The following is a 24336-nucleotide window of genomic DNA, read 5'->3' on the forward strand; positions in this document are numbered from 1 at the left end:
GTGTCAGAAGGGGGTAGAAAAAGTACCCCCTTGCTAGTGTTAGCAATAGAGTTATATACTCTCCCATGAATCCAAAGAATGTCTGGAGGTTTTATAAAGACCTCACCATACCTACTCCTATAATTTACAGTTTAAGGTAACAGGATTAGCCAGAGGGTTTAATCCAGAGACTGTCCTCAGGCAGGATACATTATTGTTACACAATCCTTGTAAAGACCAGACCTACTCCCATAATTTACATTTTAAGATAACAGGACTATCCAGAAGGTTTAATCCAGAGACTGTCCTCAAACAGGATATATTATTGTTATATAATCCTAAGGAATGTAGAGGGAAAAAAAAGTTTGTCTTTTCTTCCTCCTTGAGAATTCCAGACCCCTCTCTTCTTGGGGACCCCTAGACTTCTTATCAACCTGCCTAGGAAATTACTCTCTCAAAATGACCTGCCAACATTCTTTCAGCTCCTTCCAGATATTTACTCTTCAATCTTTCTCAAAGTTTCCTCTGACCTGTATTCAACTGTTAAATTATTTTCAAATCTCCTTTTCTCATTGCTCTTGTGCACCATTTCTGTCATGCTTTTGCTTCTGAAACGTCCCAATATGTTCATGAACCTAGAAAATTCTCTCTGTTTTTAACAATGAAACACATAAAGCGTTTCTCATCAAATTACTTTCCCAGCAATAAAAACTATATCTTCCCTTATCCCTCTCCCTTGTGGACAAAGGTCAACCAATTTACAGCCCAAATATCTTCACTAAGTCATAAGTTGTGGATTTATTGCTGCAATCATTAGCATGTAGGTGTAAGAACGCCGCAGCAAGATGAAGAGAGCGTCGGAGTGTTAAGAGGCTTTACTGGGCAATCGCTCCCGGACAGAGCTCCCAGGGGCGAGCAGGGGGGAAAGCGGGAGTCTGCAACCTGCGGGAAGAGGGGGCGACACCTATATACCCTGGCGGATACGGAAGTGGCGGGACCTTTCCATATATGGTTAGAATCGGGCTCTAGAGTGCTGATTGGACTTTTCGGTCTCGTGTCAGTTTTTGATTGGCCAGAGTCTTGGCGCCTTCACGTCCATCATTCTGCCTGGCAACGGGCTGTTGATTGGTGGATGTCTTATCTGGGACTTTCCGGTGGGGGCTTCTCCATCAGCATTTTCCGGCTGGCGCTTTCCCGCCTGCGGTCAGCATGAACTTTCATCAGGCAATGAAGTCTTACATAGTTTTTTCTCATTATCTAAAGTAAGATGTTTGAAGATAAACAATAACCCGAAAAGGAAGAAGAAGAAAAAAAGAGAGAGAGAGAGAGAGAGGCACCTTATGACACTCAGCAGGAAGTTCATGGAGAGAAAACAGAGATGAGAATCAGCAAACTCTGGGGGGAAAACACTTTGCAGATTATTCTATATGAATTACTTTGAAATATAAGTGGCAAGAGAATGGTAAAGACAGTAAATATAATGAAAAATTCATTCATTCATTTGTTCTAAATATACTCACTAGGTTTTTACCCTCTTTCACATTGTGCAAGCCAGTATAAACTAACAAAATTAAAACAAGCTCGCAATCAAGGAAATTGTTTCCTGAGCATTAAGAGAGACAAATTATTGTACCTTGATTTGATATGCAATTCTATTATTGGAAATAACTTTTAAGGAATACTATGTAATTGGGGAATATATATGTATACATATACATATATATGTATATATATATATAATTTCAGCAGAAGTGCCAGAAACTAAAACAGAAGGAAAATCACATAGAAAGAATATTGATGTATGGGAACAAGACATAGTCTTAAATCAAGGAAACATAAGCAGTTGTCTTTACCTAGGGAAGTCAGGATTTAAATCAAAAAAGCTCCAGAAATGTCTTTATAATTTTTTTTTTTTCTTTTTGGAGCTCTCCATAAAGGTAAATGATAGAGAAATCAACTCCCATTCCTCTATCAGCAGTAGCCAAATCTCTCACCTGAGCAGCTTAGAATAATAGTGGATTTGCATGTGTCCATGCTAAGTCACTTCAGTCATGTCCAACCACTGCTGCTGCTGCTGCTGCTGCTAATTCGCTTCAGTCGTGTCTGACTCTGTGTGATCCCATAGACAGCAGCTCTCCATGCTCCCGCGCCCCTGAGATTCTCCAGGCAAGAACACTGGAGTGGGTTGCCATTTCCTTCTTCAATGCATGAAAGTGAAAAGTGAAAGTGAAGCCGCTCAGTTGCGTCCCACTCTTAGTGACCCCATGGACTGCAGCCTACCAGGCTCCTCCATCAATGGGATTTTCCAGGCAAGAGTACTGGAGTGGGTTGCCATTGCCTTCTCTATGTCCAAATGAGTGTGACCCTATGGACTGCATCCTGCCAGGCTCCTTTGTTCATGGGATTCTCCAGGCAAGAACACTCGAGTGGGTTGCCATGCCCTCCTCCAGGCTATCCTCCCCACCCAGGGATCAAACTCATGTCTCTTACATCTACCTGTATTGGTAGCTGGGTTCTTTACCACTAGCACCACCTGGGAATCCCAAGAGTAGTAGAAATTCCCAATATTTTTAATGGAATTTTTATAGTAGGGGTTGGCTATTACTTTTTGCCTCAGATTTTTCCAATTTAACTTTTTTTGTTTGACATTGGCCATGGAGTTAACAATTTGTCCAGTAAAAATAAAGTTATTAGCAATTACTAGGTAGGCTCAAAGAGATGAGGTATCCACAGGTGCTACACAGTTGCAGGCCATAACGTCCTCCAAGTCCATGAAATTCTCCAAAGCAGGGGAGAGATTTCGGGAGGTGTTTGCCTTTCTGGTGTCCCTTGTGCTTTCAAGACCATTGAAATCTGTTCTTAATCTTGTCCATTAATCTAAAAGAACATCTTCTAAACAGCATAGTTAAACAATTTTCATCTGCAAAGTTTCCTGTGTGGATATTTTCTCTAATCTAACAGCAGGAGGGGATACATTTGAGAATTTGCTGCATTAAGTCACCCAAAAGATGCCATGTGAGAGATAGGACCATGTAGAGTACTCTTAGACCAGGAGGAAACAGCTCCAAGGTCAAAGAAGTGCATGATGTTGACATCAGTATGGGGCCTGGGAGCCTTGCAGGTCAGTTACAGTGGTCTATCAGGGATCAAACGCAAGGAATCAGGAGATATCTTGTAAATTCAGCTGATGATCCCTAGGATTTAGTTTTTGTCCTAATGGATTAAACTGGATGCAAATGTTCCAACAACACATGAAAGGTAGATGGTTCCTGTGTCCTTGCCTAGAACAATCGTTAGAGTTCTAATTTAATTTTATGATCTGAGAATATGCAATTCATGGGAATATCCTGGAGAAAATAAGCACTTGATGATTGTAAATATCTGCAGCAGCTTTTTGAATGAATGGGCTAGAAATATTTATGGGGATGGAGATGTGGAAATCAGCTATTTTCAACATCCTGGGTAGATTTTCCATTAACTGTAGGGTTAATGAGACTAAGAATGCAAAATCTTGTAGAGGTAGCATATATACACAATCCTTTCTCTGATCAAGGTAAATACATAAGTCTCAGAAGCTGGTGTGAGAATGTATTGTTTAAATCTCTACTGTATGCTATGAACTTTAAAATAATAACAAAAGCAATAAAGCAGGAAAAAAGGCAGTCTGTATGTGTGTTCACATGAGCACATACCTATTTGGATTAAATATTTGGCTTTATGGTCATGTGAGGTTTTTATTATGGTCACACGAATGGATAAGAGCAAAGTGCAATCTAAAGTCCCCTCCCAGCTACCTTGTGTCTTTGTGCTACGCTTCTGTTCCTGTTGATTGGAGTGTATAGAAGGCAAACAACTGAGTGTTCTGACTGACGCTTCTAGGGCTTCATATTTCAGAGAAGGCTTAAGAGAAGAGAGATGTTCAATGTGTGCTAAGAAACTGATATTTTCTGTTGGTGATTAAGCCAGGTAAGTGTAAAAAGAAAATTTATCATGTAGAAGAAGGGTACTGGTGGAGTGTGTGTGTGTGTGTGTGTGTGTGTGTGTGTGTGAAGGATCAGAGAAAGGTCAGTAGAGACGACAGAGCCTCTAAGAAAAAGGACGTAAATTTAGTGTCTTTGACTCCCATGATTTGTCTTTTTTCTGATTTATTCCTTTCTCTAGATAGAAAACCTTAAGTGTCTTCTAGAAAAGCTGTAATCCTCTCCAATCTTAGATATTAGGCCTTTATCTTACTCTTTCTGGTCCTCAGAACTTATCCATCTCTATCGTAGTTGGTTCTGGATCCATTTCATGTTCCTTACATTATCTCTACATCCCTCAGTTTTCTTTCCATCACTGTCTATCGTGGAGAGGCATTTATTCTGTGTCAGATGAAAACACTGAGTCTTTCATTTGCATTTCCTCCCCTGAACTCAATCACTCAACCAAAACCAATCTAAGAATTCATTCAGGTAAACTTTCTTCTCAAGGTCTGCAATCTTTCCTACCTCTTGCAGCTTCTCATATCTCCTTTGGGAAGGAAGATGAGAATGATAGCAGGACTGTGATCAGGCAGAGTTTCCCTTACTCCCTTGTGATAGTGCTGTCAGATGGGGTTACCTCACTCACAGCACAGGACCCAGGAGAGAAGCTCCTCCTCATCCCAACCCCTCCTTGAATTCCCACCCTGGGCCAACCCAGACAGCAATCTTCCCTTGACTCCCCAGAGGATGATGGAAGTCAGCGTTCATGAGGAAAATGGACCTGAGCTGTGATTTTTCTGTTTACAGGAAAGAAGGGAAGAAAAACAGTGTTTTCTATACAGGAGCCAACTAAGAGATCTCTGGAGTTCCATATTTCACATCTGACATGATGATTAAATTATTCAGTATCACTTTGGCTGCTATTCCAATCAGTGTGCTAACTTTGTCTTATCAAGACATCTCTCAGAAGCCTGGAGGAAATGGTAAGTTTAAAAAATGATTGAAGTAATAGATCTGAATGTTCATAATACCAGACTTCTGCATGGTGCCAAGAAAAGATCTGAACAGTGTTTTAGCATATCTGAAGAAAGTAATTTCTATGGACCGTATCTGATAAACTCACTCTATCATTTCATCGTTCAGTGGTCATATAAAATCTGTATTAACTCTGAGAATCAGTTTTGCCAAAGACATCAGATTATATTTTCCAGAATCTGCAGGGTCTGCAAACTCTAATGGAGAGAGAATGATTAAATAAATAAAAGACTTAGGGAAAGGAAAGCTTTATGAAACATAACAATTATTTTACTTTCAAATATATAATGGGCTATCTAGTTTGATGAACAGTCAACTGAGGGGATTAATCAGACAGAATTAGGACTAATCTGTATAAATTCTTTTTTAAATCCACAGTAAATTCTTACTTTTTTTCAATTTTTTTCTTCTAGGTTTATTAAAATTTAATAGAAAGCACTGTATATGTTTAAGGTATACAGCATCTTTTGCCTTTCATTTATCATGAAATTATTATCACAATAATTTTAATGAACATCATCATCTCATATAAATACATATTTATGAAATATGAAAAATTTTCTTGTGATGAGACCTCTTAAGATTTATTCTCTTAACAAAGTTCACCTATAATGTAGAGCAGTGTTAATTACCTCTATCATGTTGTAAATTATATAATTAGTAGTTATTCATCTTATAGCTGAAAGTTTGGTGCTGAGAAAACTGGACAGCTCCCTATAAAAGAATGAAATTAGAACATTTTCTCACACTATATACAAAAATAAATTCAAAATGGATTAAAGACCTAAATGTAAGACCGGAAATCATAAAACTCCAGAAGAATACATAGGCAGTGCACTCTTTGACATATCTTAGCAATATTTTTTAGAACTTTCTCTTCAAGCAAGGGAAACAAAAGCAAAAATAAACAAATGGAACCTAATTAAGCTTAAAAGTTTTTGTACAAAAGAAAAGACAACCTACTGAATGGAAGGAAATATTTGCAAATGATATGACCAAATGGGTTAATATCCAAAATATATAAACAATTCATACAACCTAATATTAAAAAAAAAAAAAACACTGATTTATAAAAGGGCAGAAAAACTGAATAGATGTTTCTCCAAAGGAAATATACAGATGAGAAACAGGCCTTAGGATCCTTTTTAAAAAAATTTCTCAGAGATCTTATTTAATGTTTCACTCATTTTTTATTTTACTTATTGGAGTCTTCTTTTTTTCTTAATTAATCATGTCTAGCTAAGTGCTTGCAAATTTTATTTATCTTTTTTTAAAGCCCTCACTTATTGTTTTGTTAATTTTTTTCATTGTTTCTGTTTTCTGTACTGAACCTTATTATTTCCATCCTTTTGCTGTGAGTTTAGTTTATTCTTTTTATAGTTCCTTGCAATATAACATTATTTATTTGAAATCTTTCTCTTTAAACTTTGGAGATATTTTTAGTGTAGTCTTTAATAACTATAAACTGCCCTCTTAGTACTGCTTAGACATAGATGTAATAATCTTTGTCAAAAGCTAGCAAACTGAATTCAACAGCACATCAAAAAACTATACACTGTGACCAAATGGAATTTTACCCCTTGGATATAAGATTGCTTCCACATACCCAGATCAATCGGTGAGATACAACATAACAGGCCATAATGTTTAAAACAACACGATCACCTCAATAGATGCAGAAAAAAACATTTGACAAAATTCAACATCCATTCATGCTTTAAAAAAAGAAAAATTCCAAACAAAATATATATAAAAGGAACTTAACACAATAAAGGTCATATGTGAACAGCCCACAGCTAGCATTGTAATTAATAGGAAAAAGCTTTTTCTTTAAAATCCTGTACAAGGCAAGCATGCCCACTTTCTCCATTTTATTCAACCTAGTAATGGAAGTACTAGCAAGAGCAATTACACATGAAAAAGTTAAATCTATCCAAGTTACAAAGAAAAAGTAAAATTGTCTCTATTCCCAGATTGCATGCTTCTACATGTAGAAAACCATAAAAATATCACCAAAAAAACTTCTACAAATCATAAACAAATTGTATAAATTTTCAAGATAAAGAAACACAGAAATCAATACCTTATATTTACACTAACAACAAAATAACCAAAAAAGAAATCAAGGAAACAGTCCCATTTACAGAAAACAATCCCATTTACAGAATCATCAAAAAGAACAAAATATATTTAACCAAATACAAAATGTAAATACAAACCAAATACAAATACAAAGGGAAGAGAAAGATCTATATACTGATGTTGGGGTCCTTTAATGGACCAGGACCTGGTGGTCTGGAGTCGACAATAAGAAAGTGAAAGAGAGAGAGCCAGAGGGAGGGAGAGAGAGAGAGAAAGAAAGACACAGGGACCCAAGCTCTGATGGAGCAGAGGTGCTTTAATGATTTTTCTGTGAGTATATATAGGCTGTCGGACAAGAAATTTCTTTCGATAATGATAAAGATCAGAAAACCATATGTACAGTAACCGTTACCAAGGGAACAAAGGATAATAATGGTCACAAGATCAGGAGACAATCCACATCTCAAGAAAGGGGGTGAGACTAAGCAGTTTTGTCATAAAGAGAATGTTTTACTAAAGGAGACCCAAACCCTGTCTCACACAATGACCTCAGTCCTGAGAACTGTGTGCAGTTCTACTCACTTCTGGCAGAAGCTGATAAGGAACAGAGGATTTATGAGAAACAGCATGTAGGAATCCTCCCATCAAACATTCCCTGACAACTGAAAACTACAAAATATTGATAAAAGAAATTTAAGAAGACACAAATAAATGGAACAATATCATATGTTCATGGATTGGAAGAACTAATGGTGTTAAAATAGCCATACTACCCAGAGTAATCCACAGATCCAATGAAATTCCTATTAAAATCTTAATGGCATTTTACATAGAAATAGAGGAATCAATATTAAAATTTGTGTGAAACCACAAAAGACACAAAAGAGCCAAAGCAATCTTGAACAAGAATAAAATGGAGGTATTACACTTCCTTGATTTCAAATTACACTAATCCAAATGATATGGAACTTTGAAACTGTCATGCAAACAAACATATAGACCAATGAAACAGAATAGAGCCCAGAAATAAGCACATGCATATGAGGTCCACTAATTTTTCAGCAATGGGGAAAGGATAGTCTTTTCAAAAGTGTTTGAAAAGCTATACATTTACACTAAGTTGAAAATGCTGCTGCTGCTAAGTCGCTTCAGTCGTGTCCCACTCTCTGCGACCTCATAGACAGCAGCCCATCAGGCTACCCCATCACTGGGATTCTCCAGGCAAAAATACTGGAGTGGGTTGCCATTTCCTTCTCTAAAGCATGAAACTGAAAAGTGAAAGTGAAGTCGCTCAGTCGTGTCTGACTCCTAGCAAACCCATGGACTTCAGCCTACCAGGCTCCTCCGTCCATGGGATTTTCCAAGCAAGAGTAGTAGAGTGGGTTGTCATTGCCTTCTCCAAGTTAAAAATAATGCAATCTATGTGTAAATGGCAATGGCAAGAGTGTGATAGATGTTTGCCCATATAAATTATGTCGTCGTTCAGGATGACAACAGTATATATGCTAGAGATAAGAGGCAGAAATAAAAGCTGTGAAATAGTCTATGAGAAACAAGTTGAAAATTAGCCTACTCACCTCTCTAGAATACGAACATAAATTTTCTTAATTATTCTGATGTTTACATAAATGCAAAATATTTTTCTTTTGTTTTTTAGTGATCAATACAGAGAGAGAAGGTGAGTAATATTTTTCTTTAGTGTTATTCTAGTGCTTATCCTATTTGTCAGTTTTGTAGTACATTTTTGTATTCTTTGTCTCCTTTGGCATTTACATACATATTTTTAAATTTCCTCCTTTCTATTTGTGCCTTCAAGAAAATGGCAATTTTATATAGCTTTGTTGGTAACCAGATTGTTCTATCTTAATCTTTTGTAGTCTTTATCCTTCAACTTTAACCTATCCCATTGCTCTTTTTCTTTCACTTTTACTTGGCTCACTAGCCACAATTTTTCTTTTGGTTTTTAGTGATCAACACAGAGAGAGAAGGTGAGTAATATTTTTGTTTGTGAGCCCCAATGATTACCATATTCTTTGAAATGTTGAGATGAGAGTTATCGAGGTATAAAGGTGTTGAGATGAGAAGTACTGATGTATAGAGCCCGAAATCACTATTTGTAGAAGCTTTTTCAAGCTTCTACATTTTAATTTTAAATTTTGGTTACTTATTGCAATTTCTGATATAGCATTTCCTTGAAGCACTCATTTTAATTTTTCCAAATCTTAAAGGAGCCTAACTGTATCAAAAAAGGCTAATACATTTCTTTTTGGAGGCTATTACTTTAGAGAAATCCTTTTTAACTGATAGTCTCAAGAAATCTTTAGTAACGTCTTTGCCATCTCCTCCTTCAGGGGATCTTCCTGACCCATGGATCAAAGACATGTCTTTTATGTCTCCTTCTTTGAGAGGTGGTTTCTTTATACCACTAGCACCACCTGGAAAAATGTATCTCTCAGATTGAAGCTTGCTGTATGCTCAGTCACATCCAACTCTCTGTGACCCCCTGGAATGTAGCCCTCCAGGCTCCTCTGTCCCTGGAATTTTCTAGGCAAGAATACTGGAGTGGGTGGCCATTTCCTACTCCAGGGAATCTTCCTAACCCAAGGATTGAACTCACATCTCCTGCATTGACAGGTGGATTGTTTACCACTGCATCACCTGAGAATGCATAGAAATATATTTAAATTCATCTCTCAGTTTGAAGCTTACATGATTTTTAAATGTACCCTTTCTTCCACACATTGCCTTCTTTTTTCTTTACACCTCCTGATTCTGACATTTCACCTCCCTCTTTCACTTGATCCTTGTATTGAATTTGACCCACACAGAAAATCAAAGATAACCTCTCCATCTGGAGGTCAGCTTAATCACATTTGCAGAGTCCCTTTTGCTATATAAGATAAGACACTTATAAAATCCAAGGATTAGTATGTGGGCATTTTTAGAAGACCATTATTCTTTCTATCACAAAATACACTTCTGCATCATTCTCAACTGTATATGGAGATGTTTTATAGTTTTTGTGTTTTAGAGATTTGTTTGTAAAATATTGTGTATGCATACAGTGCCACAAGACTTGTTTTGAAAAAGAAATCCTCTATATATCACCATGGATTTTTTTATACAAATTTGAGGAAACCAGACGATTTTAGTCTCTTCTTATAACTTTTATATAAAAAATATTCTTTTATATTGGAGGAGGATATGACAACCCACTCCAGTGTTCTTGCCTGGAGAATCCCCATGGACAGAGGTGCCTGGTGGGCTACAATCCATGGGATGGAAAAGAGTTGGACATGACTGTGTGACTAAGCTCACAGCACACCTTCTCTTATACAGATTTTTATGAATATGGAATAACACACTATGTCCTTATTTTATATTCTGGCTTCTTCCACTCTAATTATTTTGAGATTCATCCATGTTCTAGCATGAGAAAATTGTTTACTCTTATTTATTACTGAGTAGTGTCCTATTATATTGATTCATCTATTAACCTGTTTACAAGCATTTAGTTTGTTTCCATCTTTTTAGATAGTAAATAAAACTACTCTGCACTTTCTGGAAAAGTATTTGTATAGACATACAATTTCATTTATCTTGAAAGTAGAATAGCTATATCATATATTTTCTAGTTAATTTATTTCTACTCTAATCTCTATTATTTTATTCCTTCTACTTTACATGGATTTAATTTACTGCTATTTTCATCAGATATTAAGTTGAAGTTTAGATTCTTTTTAAAAATGTATACAATTTTTAAAGTTTACTCTCTACTTACAGTTATTAACAAGATATTGGTTATATTCTCAGTGTTAAACAATACATCCTTTAGCCTACCTTACACCCAATAGATTGTCTCTCCCAGTCCCTAATCCCTATATTGCCCTTCTCCCCTCCCCACTGCTAACCACTAGTTTGTTTTGTGTATCTGTCTGTCTGCTTCTTTTTTGTTACATCCAATAGTTTGCTGTATTATTTAGATTCCACGTATAAATGAAATTATACAATATCTGTCTTTCTCTGTTTGACTTATATAGCAAACTCATTCCCGACTTTTTGCAATCCCATGGACTATAACCCACCAGGCTCCTCTGTCCATGGAATTCTCCAGGCAGGAATACTGGAGTGGGTTGCCATCCCTTCTCCAAGGGATCTTCCCAACCCAGGGATCGAACCCGGGTCTCCCAAATTGTAGGCAGATTCTTTACCATCTGATCCACCAAGGAAGACCTGATATTTAGCAAATAGGGAAACTAAATGGAAAGAGTTTTTTATGGCAAAGATTTCTCTCCTTTCCTTTAATATTCTTCATCTTTAACATTTGTCATTTTAATTCTTAAATGACTTGGTGTAAATCTCTTTGAAATCACCTCACTTATGACTCTGTGCTTCCTGGACCTAGATACATATTTCCTTCCCCAGGGTGGAGAAGTTTTCATCCATTATGTCTTCAAATGTGTTTTCTGTTCCTTTCTTTCTTCTCCACCTGGGACCTCTATAATGTGAAAGCTAATATGTTTGATATGGTTGCAGAGTCCCCTTAAACTCTCTGCAAATTTTAAATTCTATTTCCTTTTGCTGTTTAATTGGGATCCATAAAAGGTCTCCACAAATATTCTTTCCTAGTTTAGTCCTCTATGGCTAAATTAAATTAGCCAACCATTCGTTGGCCATTTTTCTATGGTGTACCTAACCTTTTAAGAACAAGAACTCCTGGAGATCCAACTATATCATATAACTGGAGTGAAATGTGCTGAGCAAAAAAGTATAAATTCTGTTTTGATGTGTTCTCCATCACAACTAGTGTAATATCACAAACATCAGTTCAGTTCCGTTGCTCAGTGGTGTCCGACTCTTTGCAACCCCATGAATTGCAGCACTCCAGGCCTCCCTGTCCATCACCAACTCCTGGAGTTTACTCAAACTCACGTCCATCGAGTCAGTGACGCCATCCAGCCATCTCATCCTCTGTTGTCCCCTTCTCCTCCTGCCCCCAATCCCTCTCAGCATCAGGGTCTTTGCAAATGAGTAAACTCTTCTCATGAGGTGGCCAAAGTATTGGAGTTTCAGCTTCAACATCAATCCTTCCAATGAACACCCAGGACTGATCTCCTTTAAGATGGACTAGTTGGATCTTCTCTTAGTCCAAGGGGTTCTCAAGAGTCTTCTCCAACCCCACAGTTCAAAAGCATCTAGCTTTCTTCACAGTCCAACTCTCACATCCATACATGACCACTGGAAAAACCATAGCCTTGGCTAGACGGACCTTTGTTGGCAAAGTAATGTCTCTGCTTTTGAATATGCTATCTAGGTTGGTCATAACTTTCCTTCCAAGGAGCAAGTGTCTTTTAATTTCATGGCTGCAATCACCATCTGCAATGATTTTGGAGCCCAAAAAATAAAGTCTAACACTGTTTCCACTGTTTCCCCATCTATTTCCCATGAAGTGAGGGGACCAGATGCCATGATCTTAGTTTTCTGAATGTTGAGCTTTAAGCCAACTTTATCACTCTCCTCTTTCACTTTCATCAAGAGGCTTTTAGCTGATGCTAAAAAACATGCTTTTGGGTTTTTTTTTTAAACAAAAAGACAACCCTTAAATTCCTCCAGATGGGAGAAGAAAAATGAAAGTGGATTATTTTGGGGTGAAAGGGGAGTAAGAATAAATATTGAATCTAACTGTACATGTCTGTATTTTGTTTTGTTTTTCAGAAAAATTTTCATGGAAAGATATACTTTTAATAGTGCTTGGAGCTGGATTATTGATAATAATTGTACTTTTCTATTGTTGCATAAAAAAATACAAAAAACAGGGTAAGATACAAAAAACGGGGTAAGATATAAAAATGTAGTACAGTAAGTTATGAAAAAGCCAATAAAATGAGTGGGAAAATGAAAACATGGAAAGAGTAATATTAATTTTGTCCTGCACCATTTAGGAAAAAGCAAGATTATCAGGGAAGGAAAAAAATTCTCCCATCTCTCTTAGTTCTTTTTCTGGTCTAATAATTAAATTGACACAGGTAGATTAACAGGAGAAAAAAATTGATTTTGTCCATACAGAGGTCGCATAGATGTGAAAACTAAGAAGTAATCAAAGTAGGATGTTTATATACTTTTTAAACAAAGAAACAATAAATTTGTGAAGAAGTGACATAGCAAAGAAACTTAGGCCATGTCACTAATTAATGAAGAAATTATTTTGGAAACACATGTTATCATATTTTCTAATTTTTAAATTATTCTTATAATTCTGATCAAAACTTACTTGTTCAAGATGTATAATCTCTTCATATACTCTCACATGAGGGTAACTAAATTTTTCATAACTTTGCATTCATATTTGTAAATCTCATTTATTCTTTATTCCTTATCAAGCCTCACTTCTTCAAGGTTTGAGTGGGGTTGTTCCATAATTATTCTTTTCTCAGGTTTATAGGATCTTCTAATTAAATTTCATGTAAATTTGACCAAGGCCCATAAAATATCACTTACATAACTATTAATGAATATATTTTTGAATAATTATGATATTGAAAACAGTAGTATTTAAAAGCTTTACCTACATAACAATGACTGAAATACAGTTTTTCTGAAAATTAAAAACAATTATATAATCATATAAAACTATAACATTTTGCCTTTTTTATAATATAAAATATTAATTTAAAATGCTTCTGCTCTCTATTCCCCATTAGCCTAAAATACCTAACGAAAGATTCCTTTCCCTTTCAGGTTTTCAACAAAGACACTCAGGTAAGATTGAAATACTAATCCCCCACAATGGAAATAATTAAATTACTTAAGCATAAAATTAAGATAATGCTATAAACTGTGACTTGGCACTAGTGGTAAAGAAACTGCCTGCCAATGTAGTAGACACAGGAGACCTGGGTTCAATCCCAGGGTCAGGAAGATCCCCTGGAGAAGGGAATGGCAACCCACTCCAGAATTGTTGCCTGGAGAATTCAATGGACAGAGGAGCCTGATGGCCTACAGTCCCTGGGGTCACAAAGAGTCAGACCTGACCAAGCACATCTTTCTCCTTCCAGAGCTTGTTTATGAAGATTTGTTTATTAGTTTGCTAAAGCTTCCATAACAAACTGCAGAGGTTAAATAAAAGAAATTAATTGCTTCATAATTCTGGAAAATATGCATCTGAGATCAAGATACACTAGTGTCGGTTCCTTTGAGTGTGGATCTGTCCCACACCTATTCCCTCATTTCTTGTGGTTGGCTGGAAACCTGTCAAGCTTCCCTTATAGCTCATTTGGTAAAGAATCCACCTGCAATGCAGGAGATGCCGGTTCAATACCTGGGATGGGAAGATCCACTGGAGAAGGGATAGGCTACCCACTCCAGTATTCTTGGGCTTCCCTTGTGGCTCAGCTGGTAAAGAATTCACCTGCAATATTTGACTTGTAGATTTATGACTTTATCTTCACATGTCATTCTTCCTGTACCTTTTCACAGTCTTTCTGAGCATGTCTGTCTCAGCACTCAGATTTTCCCTTTTCATCAGGACAGCAGTCATATTGCATTAGGGCCTACCCTGATGACTTCATCTTAACTTACATCTGCATTGATGTTATTTCCAAGTCAGGTCACATCCTGAGGTACTCTTGAGTTAAGACCAAGATACAAATTTCTGGGGGGCACAGTGCAGATTATAATAATCATTACCAACAAAACCCCAACAATCATAATTGTGCACATTATTGGTTTGCCACAAAATGAGCATACCTATGTCGCCAACAATGAGTTCAGGAAATACAATATCAACACACACAAAAAGCCTCCTTCTTGCCCCTCCCAATGACAACCCCCTTATCCACAAAGAACCACTATTCCAACATCTATTAGCACTATAGATGATTTTTCTAAACAGTTGTAGCTCAGCACATAGATTGGAAATAAAAATGTGACAGAATGAATTTCATGTGTATATAAATTAGATCAACTGCCAGATGAACAGTGATACTTGACAGATATACAATAAAAATACACATTTGAAATAGGGAGTAAATTAAGAATTTGATTACATTGCTTTTTTTTTTTTTTTCAAATATTCAGCTGTGTGAACTACATATTTGGAAAATTAAGCCCTTGTAGGCCACATCATTTGCAAATATTTTCTCCCAATCTGTAGGTTGTCTTTTCATTTTGTTTACAGTTTCCTCTGCTGTGCAATAGCTTATAATTTTAATTAGGGAGATGTAGTTTGGATCCCTCTTTCAGGAGGATCCCTTAGAGAAGGAAATGGCAACCCACTCCAGTATTCTTGCCAGAATAATCCCATGAAAAGAGGAGCCTGGCAGGCTATAGCCCATGAGGTCATAAAGAGTCAGACATGACTGAGCACCTGAGCATGCATGCATCCATTTGTTCATTTTTACTTTTATTTCTTTATGGGGCTTCTTTTGTGGCTCAGTGGTAAAGAATCCACCTGCCAAAGTAGGAGATGTGGGTTCAATCCCTGAGTCGGGAAGATCCCCTGGAGAAGGAAATGGTAACCCACTCTAGTATTCTTGCCTGGAAAATCTCATGGGCAGATAAGACTGGCAGGCTACAGTCCATAGGGTCACAAAAGAGTTGGACATAACTCAGTGACTAAACAACAACAACAAGGCTCTTGATGGTACAGGCTTACTATTAGAATCCTTATTTGTTTGCCTTAGGAAACTGGTCTAAGAAAATATTGCTATCACTTATGTCAGAAAATGTCTTGCCTATGTTCTTTTCTAGGAGTTTTATGGTATCATGTCTTATTTTTTTTTTTAATTAGTTGGAGGCTAATTACTTCACAACATTTCAGTGGGTTTTGTCATAATATATGTTTAAGCATTTTGATTTTATTTTTATGTACAGCGTTAGGGTGTATTCTAACATCATTGATTTACGTGTGGCTGTCCAGCTTTCCAAAAAGACTGTCTTTTCTCTATTGTATATTCTTGCTTCTTTTATCAAAGGTTAATTGACTATAGGCATATGGGTTTATTTCTGGGCTCTGTAATCTGCTCCATTGATGCATTTGTCTGTTTTTGTGCCAATACCATACTGTTTTGATTACTGTAGCTTTGTAGCATTGTCTTTAATCTGGAAGACGTATGCCTCCAGCTTTGTTCTTTTGCCTCAAGAGTGCTTTGGCAATTTTGGATCTTTTGTGTATCTATATGCATTTTAGGATTATTTTTTCTAGTTTTGTGAAAAATGTCATGGCAATCAAAAAATGAGCATAAGAAGAAAAGTAGCCGTAAGACCTAAATAGACATTTCTCCAAAGAAGATATACAGATGGTGAACAGGCACATGAAAAGATGCTCAAAATTACTAATTATTAAAAGAAACACAATTTAAAGCTACAGTGAGTTATCACCATCACACTGGTCAAAAAGGCCATCATCAGAAAGTCTACAAGTAATAAATGTTGGAGAGAGTGTGGAGAAAAGGAAACCTCATGCACTGTTAGTGAGAATGTAAACTGGCACAACCAGTTTATGGAAAACACTATGGAGCTTCCTTACAAACCTAAATATAGAGTTTCCAATGATCCAACAATCCCACAACTGGGATACCTGGAAAAGATAAAAATTCTAATTTAAAAAGTTACACGTACCCCAATATTCATGGTAGCACTATTTACAATAGCCAAGATGTGGAAGCAACCCAAACATGCATTAAAATGAAAGACAAATATAATATTCACTTTTATATGGAATATTAAAAATAATACAAAAATCCTGTTTACAAACAGAAACAGACTCACAGACACTGAAAAGAAACCTCTGGTTATCAAAGGAGAAGAGGAGAGTCTAAATAGAAGTATGGTATTAACAAATACAAACTACTACATATAAAACAGATGAAAAACAAGGACCTACTGTATAGCACAGAGAACTATATTCAATACATTATAATAACCTATAATGGAAATGAATTTGAAAAAATATGTGTGTGCATATATATATGAATTACTGTGCTGTACGCTTGAAACTTTAACAGTGTTGTAAATCACTTATACTTCAACTTAAAACAATGAATGCCTAATTAATGTCACAAGTGATTAAAAACCTTTTAAAAAGGTTACTTCTAGGACTAGCATTCCTAAAATGCTTTCTCAATATAGTAAATTGACTTATTTTTTGCCCCCTCTGAATTTCTGGAGATACAGTGAGCAAATGGAAGGTTTTGCACTATGGATGTATGAGTTTGTGGGTACCGATCTCCTATTTGAGCTCTTCTGTGTATATGCATGTTCTATATGAGTGTTTTGTGCGCGTGTGTGTTTCTGAACACTAATAAATAGAACTGCAAGTGCAAATTTTACAATAGAATAGAGTTATTATATGTTTGTATATTTTGATATTTACATAGATCTCTTCATTTTATTTTTTGGATATTTTAGAGAAAAAAAATGGTAAATATTTTGGACACTTTTCCCATGACCATTTAAATGACTACTATCATTCCTTCCCTTTCTATCTCTTTGGCATCCATTCACTCATTCTTCCCCTCATCCCTCTCCAATTGTCTGTATATGGACTACTTTCATATCAACTTCTTCTATCTGTTTTTCCTTAGTTCCAACTCTTCCTATTCCTTGCTTTTCATTATATACCTAGTCTTTTCTATAAATTTTATTGATTTTCTTTCTTTCTTTTTATGTCTCCTGAGAGTTGTCTTGATCTTATTCTAATTTTTGTAGGGGTGAGGGATATCGGGCTGATCACCACATCACTCCTATGCAATAGATGTTTTCATGCAAATGACCACTGATATTGAATCATTGTTACCTTTCAAGTTCAAGGGACAATAACCATGTGACCAATACTGACCCAAAACTTAAGTGAACAGAAGATTCCAAATTTGTTGAGTAAATTATTCCACCTTCTGCTCTTTCAAAGACTATTAATTCAGATGACATTCCTTGATTACATGTGACCTCTAAACCTACTCTCCCAATTCCCTGATCTTATTTCCCAGTTGTTCCCAGGTACACAAATGTTTTATCTAATAAGAAAGCCCCATAGTATTATGCAGCTTTTGAATTCAAAATTTCTATTGGTGCAAAATGCATATTTAAAAGATTTATGGGAGGGGGGATCGGGATGGGGAATACATGTAAATCCATGGCTGATTCATGTCAATGTATGACAAAAACCACTACAATATTGTAAAGAAATTAGCCTCCAACTAATAAAAATTTTGAAAAAAGATTTATTCAGAAAACACTAATTCAAGTACTAAAATGTTTATCTCCTTTATTCTCTTGATGTTTTTCATTTATATTTTTGTTTCAGAGGAAATAGAATTTAGCAGTATAGTAGGAGGCTAAAAGTGGTTACTGATCCGTGTGTACTAAAGGTCCCTTTATATTTCCTCATCACTTTTTAAATATGTTGCTTACACATCAATTCACACTAATTTTCTATTCTGAGATAGGTAGAAGTGCCAACACAAACCCAGGGATCTGATACTGTTGAATTCAAAACTCCTAATTTAACTCTTCTGATGGGACTATTTCCAAACTTGGGTCATTTTGCACAATGGAATATATGGTATGAAAATGGTTACTTGTCATTAGTATGGCAGAGGAGGAAATGGCAACCCACTCCAGTACTCTGGCCTGGACAATCCCATGGACAGAGGAGCCTGGTAGGCTGTGGTCCATGGGGTCATTAAGAGCCAGACACAACTGAAGTGACTTAGCAGCAGCAGCATTAGTATGGTGGACTTTGATACTTTTGGTTTTAATTCTAATAAATGGTGGTCCATTTGAACCAAAAGAAAACCAAGGAAGTTTTTCCAATTTTTGACCTAGTCCCTTCCTGACATTGTTCTCTCTTTCGAATGAATTGAATTTATTTCCTTTTGTTAATCAATTAGAGTGAAGAAGGAAAACATGACTCATAATATATTTCACTGTGAACATAAGCATGGTTTCATCTGTGCTTTTATATGTTTTTCCTCAACAATCACCATCATACAAATAGTTTACATGATTTTGTCTTTTTCTTTAATCTTCCCAAATTTAGTTTGCCTTCTGCATTTGGCATTCCATTTTCCCCATTAATGCTTCTGTAATTTTCTCTTCTTGATACAATCTAGGCAGACATGTATTTTTTGTCAACTAAATGTTAGTATTCATATATTTCAAAGATTTACTGGTTTCAAGCTTCTGAAGTGTGAGTTTTCTCCAATATACTCTCAGTCTTTTGATGCACAAACCCTTTCACTATCATTTAATAATTATACATTTTCTTCATGTGTTTTCATGCATGAAAGACCAGCCCCACTTAGACTTTAGCTAAAATAGAAATCTGCATTACACTAGTTTCTATATCCATTTGTTGACAAACATGTGACTAGAATCATCCAGTCTACAAATCCTATGTTTCTTTGACAACACTGGTTCAAGATGTTGCACAATGTTTGTGGCTCTTAACATTTTAGATATTACAATGATCGATTTAACTCCATCTATTAAGTAACAGACAAATAAATTTTTAGAGCTAATAAACTGAATAATTATACATTATTTCCATTAACATAGGTAAAGATCATCTTGAAAAGGTTAACTTCGGAACTGACATTTTAATACTTTTCCCCAATTAAGACAAGACTTTTATTTTTACCCCTATTCTTTTTCAGGAGAATACTGTATTTCAAAAATGAACTCTCATCCACAGTCCACAGATTCTGTTTTCTTTTCTTTTAAAAAAAAAAAACAATTTATTTATTTTAATTGGAAGCTGATTACTTTACAATATTGTAGTGGTTTTTTCCATACATCAACATGAACCAGCCATGGGTGTACATGTGTCCTCCATCCTGAACCCCCCTCCCACCTCCTTCCCCATCCCATCCCTCAGGGTTGTCCCAATGCACCAGCTTTGAGTACCCTGTTTCATGCATCAAAGTTGGACTGGTGATCTATTTCACATATGGTAATATGCTTCAGTGCTATTCTCTCAAATCATCCCACCCTTGCCTTCTCCCACAGAGTCCAAAAAATCTGTTCTTTACATGTGTGTCTCTTTTGCTGTCTCACATATAGGGTCATCATTACCATCTTTCTAAATTCCATATATAAATGCATTAATATACTATATTGGTGTTTTTCTTTCTGACTTACTTCACTCTGTATAATAGGCTCCAGTTTCACCCATCTCATTAAAACTGATTCAAATGCATTCTTTTTAATAGCTGAATAATATTCCATTGTGTATATGTACCACAACTTTCTTATCCCTTCATCTGCCAATGGACATCTAGGTTGCTTCCATGTCCTAGCTGTTGTGAACAGTGCTGCGATGAACGTTGGGGTACATGTGTCTTTCAATTCTGGTTTCCTCAGTATGTATGCCCAGAAGTGGGATTGCTGGGTTGTATGGCAGTTCTATTTCCAGTTTTTTAAGGAATCGCCACACTGTTCCCCATAGTGACTGTACTAGTTTGCATTCCCACCAACAGTGTAAGAGGGTTCTCTTTTCTCCACACACTCTCCAGCATTTATTGTTTGTAGACTTTTTGATAGCAGCCATTCTGACTGGTGTGAGATGGTACCTCATTGTGTTTTTGATTTGCATTTCTCTGATAATGAGTGATGTTGAGCATCTTTTCATGTGTTTGTTAGCCATCTGTATGTCTTCTTGGGGAAATGTCTGTTTAGTTCTTTGGCCCATTTTTTGATTGGGTTGTTTATTTTTCTGATTTTGAGCTGCATGAACTGCTTGTATATTTTTGACATTAATTCTTTGTTAGTTGCTTCATTTGTCATTATTTTCTCCCATTCTGGGTTGTATTTTCACCTTGTTTATAGTTTCCTTCGTTGTGCAAAAACTTTTAAGTTTAATTAGGTCCCATTTGTTTATTTTTGCTTTTATTTTCATTACTCTGGGAGGTGGATCTGGCTGTGATTTATGTCAGAGAGTGCTTTGCCTATGTTTTCCTCTAGGAGTTTTATAGTTTCTGGTCTTATGTTTAGATCTTTAATCCATTTTGAGTTTATTTTTGTGTATGGTATTAGAAAGTGTTCTAGTTTCATTCTTTCACAGGTGCTTGACCAGTTTTCCCAGCATCACTTGTTTTCCATGTGTTTGTGTGTAGCCTTCTGATAGTTATCATTTTAAATATGTGTCAATATTTTCCATAAATTTTGTTTCTTGATCTTCCATTTACATGATTGACCTTAAACTTTCCATTTTATTTTACTAAAGAACCTCAGGAAAGCACTGGCAAGTAAAACTTATTACTCAAAAATGAATTTTACATGACTAATTTCTTGACACCTAACCATTCCCACTCTCTTAATCCATAGGTTTCCTTGTCTTTCCCTTCCCCTGGATGTCTGTCTTATATCTCCAAATTTGTTACAGACTTCTTCAAAGAATGTTCTTTTCATTTAGTTTCTCCTCCTAAAAGCCATTTCAATTTCCACTTTTCCCATTCCACATCATTTCTTTTCTACACATATCAGTTTTTTCTGTTTTCCAGGGACTTATTACAGGCTTACTAAAAACTTGATGAGATAAAGGATATTAAATTTAAAGCACAGGGTTCCATCCTATTTATCTTTTGGGTACATCCCTAGTCAGAAACTTCACCATATTCTATTGTAAAGGGCACACACAGGTCAATGAGACTTCCCCAAATCTGCAGAGGTGAAAAAAGACACCTAACAGCCTGAGTGAAGTTTATCTATTTACTGTCCTTTCAAAGCCTGTGTAAATTCTGCTTTCTTTGCTTGGTCCATAAGCTTGACACATTCTTTTATGGTACCCAAATACATTACCCTAGCATTCTCAGGCATAAGAATCTCTCCAGTTATTCTTGGAATTTTTTTCTTCCAACAATGGTAATTTTTCCCTTTTTATTTGATTTTTTGTTTTTCATTTTGAATGTCACAAAGAACATCTTAGCAACCCAAATTTTGTTTAATGTTTTTAGAAGAAATATATATTCCAGGAAATTTTCAGTTGTGTATATCTCTCTCAGTTCTTAACTTTTGATGTGAAAGTCAAAGAAAACATTGTCCTAGGAAGTTACCATAGATTTTTTTTTCCTACAACAGGATATAATCCTTGAAACTTTGACATTTCTTAAAGACATTTTTAATGATAATATTCATTTCAAAAGTAATTCAATTCAGTTAAACATCAAATTTATTTATGTATCAGGTTCTATCTGACCACTGTTACAGCTAGAATTGTGGACATACAGGTGCCTTTCCTCTGTCCTTCTCATGTCTCTCTTTTTTTTTCCCCACTATTTTTTATCATGGTAAAATACATAGCATAAGATTTGCATTTCAAGTGTCCAATTCAGCAACACTAAGTACATTCTCATTTTTGTCCAACTATCAGCACTCTCCATCGCTACAACTTTTTCATCTTCCCCAGTTAATATTCTGTTCCCATTAAACAAACATTCCATTTCCTCTCTCCCCACCATGTGGCAAACACCACATGGTATTTTCCACATGCTATTCTTCAACATTCTATCTTTCGGCATTCCACATTCTATTCTTTCACATTCTATTCTATCCTTCGTTCTATTCTATTCCATTCTCCATCTATGAATTTGATTCCTCTACCTTTCTGGTATATGAGTTTATATATATATTCATTATATTCTGGAAAAAGTGGAAGGCCCAATGAAAGAACCATGATTGATAGGTTTTTATCCAAGAAGGGCTGCTATACTACCTCTTTGCCTGGTGTCATTATCAATAATATTCTCTTTAGTACCTAGGCAAATATAGAAGCATAACATTATTTTATAATTAATGAGATAGTCTTGAAATCTCACGGCTTCAGTGTTTCTGAGCGTGTGTCTGTGAGAACCTCACAGGTAACTACAGTAGGTTGAAAATTTTGTCCTCTTTCCTTCCTGACTTTTTATCATTTTGAGTGAATTGCTCATTTGTTCCTTTGACTTTATGAATAAATGTGGGGGGGGGGGGAGTGGCAAATCCTATTAATGTATTTCCCTGTGTACCTAGTCATGGATCCATCTGATACTGTATTTTTGTCATTAATATTCAGTTACCATTGTTTTCAAAGATATTGTATGAACATTCTTGTATGATTTTTGTCTCATTTCTTTGTCTTTTCAAGGATATTTGGCATATTCTGTTGTTATTCAGTTTTCCCCATTGGTACTTTTATGATCCATCCTAGAGTTGCAATCTCTGCAGATGTTTTCTTCCAATCCAGTTAAAGCTAGTGATCACATAGCTCCAAAATGCTGTCATATTCAGTGTGGCTGATGTAATATGTTTGTCTAATACAGGTTGTTGTCCTGTAATTTAGAAATTGTTTCACTGGAGTAGAATATTTTATTTCCCTTCCTTTCATGAGATTTAATTCAGATAATTTCATTTAGACACTAGCTGAAATGTGTGCATGTGTGCCATGTCACTTCAGTCATTTATGACTCTTTGTGACACTATGAACTGTAGACCACCAGGCTCCTTGATCCATGGGATTCTCCAGGCAAGAATACTAGAGTGGGTTGCCATGCCCTCCTCCAGGGGATCTTCCCAACAGAGGACTGAACGGAGTATCCTACACTGCAGGCAGATTCTTTATCATCTGAACCACTAGGGAAGCCCAGAGATGCATTTGTCGTTGTTCAGTCGCTCAGTCTGTGTCTGACTCTTTGCAACCCCGTGGACTGCAGTACGACAGGCTTCTCTGTCCTTCACTATCTCCTGGAGTGTGCTCAAACTCACGTCAATTGAGTCTATGATGCCATCCAACCATCTCATCCTCTGTCACCCTCTTCTCCTCCTGCCTTCAACCTTTCCCAGCATCAGCATCTTCTCTAGTGAGTTGGCTCTTTGCATCAGGTGGCCAAAGTATCAGAGCTTCAGCTTCAGCATCAGTCCTTCCAATGAATATTAAGGGTTGATTTCCTTTAGGGTTGACTAGTTTGTTCTCCTTGCTGCCCAAGACACCAAGACACTCTCAAGAGTCTTCTCCAGCTCCGCAGTTCAAAATCATCAATTCTATGGCCTTCAGCCTTCTTTATGGTCCAGCTCTCACATTCATATGGCTACTGGAAAAACCATATCTTTGACTATGGAATCCTTTGTCGGCAAAGTGATGTCTCTGCTTTTTAATATGCTGTCTAAGTTTGTTATAGCTTTTCTTCCAAGGAGAAAGTGTCTTTTAATTTTAGGACTACAGTTACCATCTGCAGTGATTTCAGAGCCCAGTAAAATAATGTCTGTCACTGTTTCCATTGTTTCCCCACCTACTTCCCATGAAGTG

General features: G+C 36.2%; 1 protein-coding gene and 1 long non-coding RNA gene across 2 annotated transcripts in view; both read left to right on the forward strand.

Moving 5' to 3' along the window:
* Nucleotides 1-3820: 3820 nt before the first annotated feature.
* LOC133059610 (uncharacterized) lies at nucleotides 3821-9066 on the forward strand. The gene is made up of 3 exons (XR_009693592.1): nucleotides 3821-3945; nucleotides 4749-4924; nucleotides 9026-9066. It is a non-coding gene; the product is annotated as an uncharacterized LOC133059610 (long non-coding RNA).
* Nucleotides 9067-12777: 3711 nt separating this feature from the next.
* The window catches only part of LOC133059609 (butyrophilin subfamily 1 member A1-like), a 55709-nt gene continuing 44150 nt past the window's right edge, over nucleotides 12778-24336 (forward strand). Inside the window, exons 1-2 of the mRNA XM_061146962.1 lie at nucleotides 12778-12875; nucleotides 13797-13817. The gene's annotated coding sequence lies outside the window, so the exon portion shown is untranslated. The remainder of the gene's footprint in view (nucleotides 12876-13796; nucleotides 13818-24336) is intronic.

Source organism: Dama dama, chromosome 7, assembly GCF_033118175.1.
Source record: "Dama dama isolate Ldn47 chromosome 7, ASM3311817v1, whole genome shotgun sequence".
NCBI classification, from domain to species: domain Eukaryota; kingdom Metazoa; phylum Chordata; class Mammalia; order Artiodactyla; family Cervidae; genus Dama; species Dama dama.